Source organism: Rhipicephalus sanguineus, chromosome 1 (genome assembly GCF_013339695.2).
Source record: "Rhipicephalus sanguineus isolate Rsan-2018 chromosome 1, BIME_Rsan_1.4, whole genome shotgun sequence".
Classification (NCBI taxonomy): Eukaryota; Metazoa; Arthropoda; class Arachnida; order Ixodida; family Ixodidae; genus Rhipicephalus; species Rhipicephalus sanguineus.
The window spans coordinates 156580407-156588745 of record NC_051176.1 but is presented as its reverse complement, the minus strand read 5'-3'; positions in this window follow the sequence as shown (position 1 = coordinate 156588745).

Sequence of the window (8339 nt, the reverse complement as noted above, 5' to 3'; positions counted from 1 at the left end):
CTCTACTGGGCCTTGTGCACTTCTCAAGCTACCATTGTCGCTTTTCACTTGAGGCCCATTTACTGTATTTTGTTGGAATAAACTTTTATCCATTCATTCAATACCATAAAACGCATGTGCTTACAATACACACTGCACTTAGCAGATGTCTGTCACATGATATGGCCGTCATTGTATAGCTTTAACATGATTTCTTCGTTCTAGCTAAATGAATCCAAGCTAATGATGTTAATGTACCTTGATATGCTATTTCACTGTTCCTTGATGCAAATGTATGAAGGTACAGTGCTTATGTAACATAATATGCTATTTCAGGAGACGGGCGGAGTGCGCAATGCAAGATTGTTGCCGAAAAGTCTTTTCACTTCCTGAGAACCTGTGCTTTGGTGGGTTCTCACAGTTGCATGGCGGGAGAAAGATGTCCAGAGTAATTGACTACATCCAAGGTAGATGCTGCAAATTGAGAGCGCACGGTCTTGTCACATGTCAATGTACGCAAATTGACACGATGACGAAGGATTAGAACAAACAAATGAAGTTGGAGAAAAGATTAAATCGAAAAGAAAGTTGTCCTTTATGCACATTCCATCATGTGACAATGTGATAACCGTGGCCTTTTGCTCTAATGTATATTCCCTGAAAGCATCATGCTTCATTCATGCTTTATCGCAGGCAAGAAAATTATATCGTGCAAACAACTTTATCTGGGCGCACTCACTCCTGGGTCGATTGACTGGTCGTATGAAGCATGAGTGATATTCACAGGAGTTCCAAAACATGCATCACACCTCATTGCTATCTGAGTTTAACGACTTAAATGCGAAGCATTTGTTAAACACTTCTGCGACTTTGAACGGATCCACGTACCTATCTATCTAGCCGCCTACGACTCATAGCTCGTGTGGTTGTTTCGTTAATGGGATGTATGCCAAAATTCGTGTGGCATGATACGACTGCATTAACAACATGAATGATGGGTCTTAACTTGAAAATGATGATATGCATTTCATTAACGACATGATTTACACGTCGCTTCCTTGGTTCTCTTGCGACTGTTTCGCTAACTTGATATTTACCAAAATAGGTACGGCGTCACAAGAGTGTATGACGCACATAAACGACAGTTTCTACACGCTTGTCATGTATGGCGTTAGTTTGACAACATGGTCTTGGGGGCGCTAGTGGCCGTTTCGCCTGCTTCATATACACCAAAATTGGTATTATGCAGTGTGACTGTACGTCCAACATAAATGACAGCTGGCAACATGAAAATAATGACATGCATGTCATGTACACACGCCACGCTCATGGTGCGCTCGCGGCCGGTTCGCTAGCTTGACATACACCTAAATTGATATAGAGTGACGTGATTGTGCGACGAACATAAATGACATATAGTAACATGAAAATAACGACATGTATGTCATTTACGGCATGGAGCCTGGTGCACTCACGTCCGGTTCTCTAACTTGATATCATACCAAGATTCGTATAGCGTGACGTGACTGTATGACGTACATAAATGACAGCTGGTAACATGGAAACAATGAATGACATGCGTGTAATGTACGGCATGGGTTACATGCCACGCTCATGGTGCGCTGGCGGGCATTTCGCAAGCTTGACACGCCGATTTTCTTTTCTTTTCCTTTTTTTGCATTTCATTGCACTTTTCAAGCGACGCAATGTGCAGAAGGTCATCTACAGGTGCATAAGCGACGATAAGGGCTCGCAAAGAGTGAGAACATCAGTATTACTTACCATTTTTGTTCCTGACTGTGCCATGCACGCAGGGTGCCCATCATCTGCTTGGTAATGCACAGCGGCACTCTCGCTTGAGTCGACAGGCCGTCGCGATTATCGCACTCGCAGCGCAGCATGTTGCACTGTCGTCAAATCACGCATTTCACATCCAGCGGCGAGAACACAGTGAGGCTGCAGGCACAAAACGCGCACACACGACCGACACAGCTGATCACTTGGGAAGTGGCGCTCACAAGGCCTAGCTACGACGATCGCGCCACCGCGGGAACGACTCCCTCCTCGCGTTTCTTTCTTTTTTTCTGTGTTTTCTTTCTTCGCGCGCGCATGCGGCGCGACGCTTTGTCCCATTTCACTTCGGTAGCGCCTCGTCTGGCTTGCTTTTGAGCTGGCGGGGGCGGGCCGCAGTAGGCTGCAGCCGCCAAGGTCAAAGGGCTTCCTCGCTTCCTCTCGAACATATGCAGCAGCCGTTCAGAGCGTCGCGTATATCTCTTCCTCTGGGCTATCTGTACAAGGGATTTTTAGTGCGCTGAAGCATGCCGCCTCTATCTTTTACTTCTTTCCCCCGCACAGCTGCATACATGCCAGCCAGCACTGAAGGCATTATGGAAAGCTTCGGAAAAAATAGAGAAAACATGCCAGAGGAAATGAGATGGGAGTTTTTTGTTCTTGAACTCCATTCGACGAAAGGCGTCAGATAGTGAATTTACCTCGTTTCTTCCACATAATTTTTAACGAAGTAAAATTGAGGACGCAGTACTTTATTACACCCACCTCATTACACCCTAAGGGAGTACTGTCCAGATGAAGGTAGTATTAAGGAGGATTGTAGTCCGTAAAACGCCCAATTCGGCTTCGGCTAGTTTACGTTTGCAGTGTAGGAAGTTTCACTCCCCTGGCGTGCCTACAAAAAGGCCCTGCGTTCGAAGTAATAAATCAGTTGAGTGAAGCGCTATGTGTGTGTGTCCTTCCTAAATGTCCTGTCTTTTTTGCGCTGGTAAATCTATCTTAATTAATAGTTCGACGTTAGCAGGCTGAAAGGCGGTAACGCCGCGCGAGAGGTCGCCCGCGCGTTGGAATGTTTTTCTGAATTTTTTTTGTCTTTTATATATATATATATATATATATATATATATATATATATATATATATATATATATATATATATATATATATATATATATACGGTGCATGACGGCGGCGACGGCAAAAATCAGCCGAGACTGTCCATATTGGCGGCGAGGAGTTACGGACGCGCTCTATCGCTCTATCGGACGCGCCTCGATTGCGTGGTAGGCAGGATGCCGCCGGCGCGCGCCCTATAGGTTTTGCTGTCGGCGCTCTACAAAATCACCTCGCGGAAGCCCTCCGGGACATTTCTGCAGGTTACTTTCGAAAAGAAATATCTTCTTTCCTGTCAAACGAATAATTTTCGACGGACAGAAAGTACAAGATAGTCTACAGTCGCTGTCTCTCTGCAGAAAACCGAGCACCCGCTTCACGCGGTCACCGCATTGGAGACCCCTGAACCGGCTTGCGTGAAAGATAGCCACTCGCTGAGTGCAAAATATGTGAAATGTCTCGTCAGAGTAGACTGCCTGTATAACCAAACGGAGCAGAACAGAAAGAAGCCTCAAGCCAGCGATCGCACGGGTTCGCGACGACTGACGGTGCCTCTGCATGTATGAGCGTCTGCGTGTATGCTCGTACTGATGGTTTCGCTTTTGCTACGAGCACGTTTTGGCCCCGCGCTGTGAACTTTAGGCCGTAAAATATGAGAATTTGTGAGTACACAAGCAACTACTATTGCGCGGATGCTATCAAAGCAGTTCAAAAACAATTTCATTACAACTACGGCTTCGATGCGCATGGCAACTTTGTGATGTGCCATCCCAACGATTCAGTGTTTTTCTTTTCGGTCTAAATTCGTGTACGTTTCAATGTCATTTAACAAGTTATCTCGCACTGCGTATTGATCAGCCTTCTCAGCGGGCAAATGTCGCTGCTTCTGTTTCTTTATTCAGTGCATTCGTTTCGTTTGGCGCTCACACAAAACGTGAGCAAATGCGACACATTTTTTTAATGCTCCTTAATTATCGTTCAATTTGCATTCCAGTGAACTTGCCGCTCTCTGTCATCCACAATTTCATAGACCAAAGCTTCAACACTTCGAGATTGCTGGTGGAAGGAGTAGTTTACGAGACCGAGCGTGGTAGTAGCATGCAACGTCAAGGAAAAAGAAAACACAGTAACGTTCGCCGGACTTGTTCTGCAAACGTCGGCTGTGAACTTGGACCCACGTGAACTTGAAATAGCGGTGAATAAAATAGAAGTTATTGCAGCAACCAGCAGCCGCAAAACAAGATAGTAAATATTTGACGAGTACCCCAGCAATTTTGACAGCGGCGTCATGTTTAACGCCAACAGGATGGCCTCTTTCCCACGTAAATAAATAAGGCTCCAAGAAAATACATGAGGTTGGAGAGGCCCAATGTCACTTTGAGAGTGACACAAATAAATTTGGGACATAGTGTTTGCGTCAGGGGAACGCAAGCTTGAATGAAAAAATGTTATTGCCAACATAAATGCAGCACACAGCCGCAGCATTTGACTCTCTCGCTATGTACGTCCACCAGCAAACGTCGCATAGCTTATGAAGGCGAAAGCCAGATGCCTCTTCAAACGGGAAGATTTACCGTCGCGGCGTCAAGACGAGTGACGCAAGAAATAACCGTCACGTGATGAGGTCACCATATGACGTCATCATGACGTCACAGACGTCCTAAATTTGTAACTTCATTATGATATCACCATGACGTGACATAACGTGATGTCATGGTCCCTTTGCATTGCCTCCGTGATCGGTGATGGCGTCATCATATGACGTCATCATGACGTCACAGATCGCCAAAATACGTAGCGTCATTACGACGTCACATAACTTGATGTCACATGATTACGTATTCAACGTCATGGTCGCTTTGCATTGCCTCCGTGATCGGTGACGGAGGCCGTGCAAAACCACGTTAGGTGCAGAACGCTTTCGGAGGGGAGGCGCAGGAGAATCAATACAACGACTGACAAGAAGAAGAAGATGGCTTTCGCCTTCTAGTCATCTTAAGGATCCTAGGTTTTTAATTCAACGTATCTAAACAATGACTTGCGCATCTGCAGCCGATTTTGTGGATGCTGAGCACGGGGCCGACGATCAAGAGGTCGCACGGAAGGGTTCTGAGATAGTATCGCACATGGTTAAAGGTAGCACCTTTTCCATCCTGTGGCAGATAAGCACCATTTGCCGGCGGGAAGCGCGCGTGAGCCATCGTCTCAGTGCGCGCTGTGTGCTACTCACCGAACATCGCAGGCCCGACGCAGTAAGGAAAGTCTTTGTCGCGGAAGTGCTTGTTCCACACAAGACTCGTAGCCGATGGCTACTTACCGGCTCTTAGCTTTACAACCCATGCTTCACGCAGTTTCTTGTCCTACCGGTGCAGGCTGACACTGGGCTCCGTTGCGTAAGCCCGGCACTGCGGCACCGAGCGGTAGAGCCCCATGTTCGTCGCCTTCGGAGGCATCCACTCTATTACAATGGTTTCAATTGAGCAGAAAGTGCGAGAAAACTTCCGCGTTTGAACTGACCGCAGCGCATGTGGTACTTGAAACTGGTTTTCAAAGCACGCGGCAGCGCTCCACAAGCAGCCGGCGCGGCCGCTGAGACCACGTGATCCTGCCAAGCACGTCACGCCGACGGTGTCGCCGGCGTTTCCAGTGGTGGGCCTCGAGGCCAATATTTGCTATCGCAATAAAAGGATTCGAGAACGATCACCGATAAGCGTAAATTCGGGCAATGTGGTTGTGTCTTCAGGGGTGAAGTTACAGCCGCAGACACGTGGATCGTGGCGTTGAACGGATAGCGAGAGCGCGACGCTCATTGCAGCGACGAGCTGAAGAGATCCATTCCGTTCGCCAGATGCCTCACAAACATTGCACGATGTCGCAGCTTTACAAATCACCAATTGCTAGATATGTGGTACACAACACGGCTAGGGCAATTCATTGTGTCCAAGAAAAGAAACCTCGAGATAATAAAAAATTCGGCAGATCCCACGCATTGTGGGAATCGGTGTAATGCGAAGCAGCCAGCAAAGAGCTGCATACATCGCCTTGTTTGTCTTTGAGCCAAATGAAATCATTCATGCCATGGCATCTAGTCCACCATATATCGCATGTTTGCCATGCACGCATGCATGCACAATCTAGTGTACACCATGCCAATGAAACGCATATTCTGGTATATAAATGCATGACCTGTCGCTTATGTTCATCACGCACGCGTGTCATGCCATACCAATTTTGGTATATATCACGTTAACAAAACGGCCGGAAGCGCACCATGACAGTGGCATGTAAATCATACCGTACATGACATGCATAACATGATTCGCATGTTAAGATCTCTCATTTATGTTCGTCATACAGTCACATCGTGCAATACCAATTTTGGTGTATATCAAAGGAGCGAAATGGCCGCGAGTGCACCATGAGTAGAGCATGTAAATCATGCCATACATGACATGCATATTATGGTTTTTCATATTACCACCTCCCTTACAAAAATCAGTTTAGACATTCTATAGACTGTCGAAACCCATTTTTAGAGTGCCTATAGACTGTCTAAACCTATTTTTGTAAGGGCTGTCACTAATGTTCATCATACAGTCACATCGCGCAATACCAGTTTTGGCGTATATCAAGCTATCGAAACGGCCGCGAATGCACCATGAGCGTGGCATGTAAGTCATGACATACATGGCATGCATGTCATAGTTTTCATGTTACCACCTGTTATTCATGTTCTTCATACATTCACATCGCGCAATACCAATTTTGGTGCATATCAATCTAGCGAAACGGCCGGGAATGAACCATGAGCGCGGCTTGTAAATCATGACATACATTTGAATTGAATTGTTTATTCACAACAACAAGGTTGCGAGGATGACCAGGCAAAAAGCTGCATTGAGCAGCTTGAGGGGAACCTGGCAACCTCATACACTGGGCGGCTTCACAGCGGTCGAACACACGATATACATAATCAATGGACTAACTAAAACAGAAAAACAATAAACATCCACGGTCGGAAGTAAATAAACAAGGTTATTGTGGAAACATATGAAAACAAGGGAAAGACATAACTTGCATGTCATGATTTCCATGTTACCACCTCTCATTTACGTTCGTCATGCAGTCGCGTCGCGCAACACCAATTTTGGTGTATACCAAGATAGCGAAACGGCCGGGAATGCACCATGAGCGCGGAATGTAAATCATGACATACATAACCTGCATGTCATGATTTCCATGTTACCACCTCTCATTTACGTTCGTCATGCAGTCGCGTCGCGCAATACCAATTTTGGTGTATACCAAGATAGCGAAACGGCCGGGAATGCACCATGAGCGCGGCATGTAAAGCATGACATGCATAACCTGCATGTCATGATTTCCACGTTACCACCTCTCATTTACGTTCGTCATGCAGTCGCGCAATACCAATTTTGGTGTATGTCAAGCAAGCGAAACGGCACGAGTGCGTCATGAGCATGACATGTAAATCATGTCGTGCATGTCATGATTTTCATGTTACCACGTCTCATTTACCTTCGTCATTCAGTCGCTTCGCGCAATACCAATTTTGGTTACATCAAGCTAGCGAAGCGGCAGCGAATGCATCATGAGCGTGGCAATTAAATCATGACATACATGACATGCATGTCATGGTTTTCATCTTACCAACTGTTATTCATGTTCTTCATACAGTCACATCGCGCAATACCAATTTTGGTGTATATCAGTCTAGTGAAACCGCCTCTAGCGCACCATGAGCGTGGCATGTAAATCAGGTCGTACATGACTTGCATGTCATGATTTTCATGTTACCACGTCTCACATTCGTCATACAGTCGTGTCGCGTAACACCAATTTCGGTGTATATCACGCAAGCGAAACGGACGCGAATGCACCACGAGCGTGGCATGTAAATCGTGACATACATGTCATGGATGTCATGATTTTCATGCTACCACCTGTTATTCATGTTCTTCATAAAGTCACATCGCACAATACCAATTTTGGTGTATATCAATCTAGCGAAACGGCTGCGAGTGCGCCATGAGCGTGGCATGTAAATCATGTCATACATGACATGTATATCATGATTTTCATGTTACCACGTGTCAGTTATGTTCGTCATACAGAAATGTCTCGTCATACCAGTTTTCGTATGTATCCCTTCATTTAAACGGCCGCGAGCGCCCCGAGACCATGTCATGTAAATCATGCTGCACATGACATGCGCGTCATGATTTGCCTGTTAGGACCCGTCATTATGTTCGTCATGAACTCTTGTCACGCCGTACCAATTTTGGTAGATATGAAATTAACGGAACGGCCGCAAGAGCCCAAGGGCCGTGGAATGTAAATCATGCTGTTCGTGACATGCGTGTCATGATTGTCATGATATGACCTGTCATTTATGTTCGTGATAAGGCCATGTTATGACACACCAATTTTGGTAT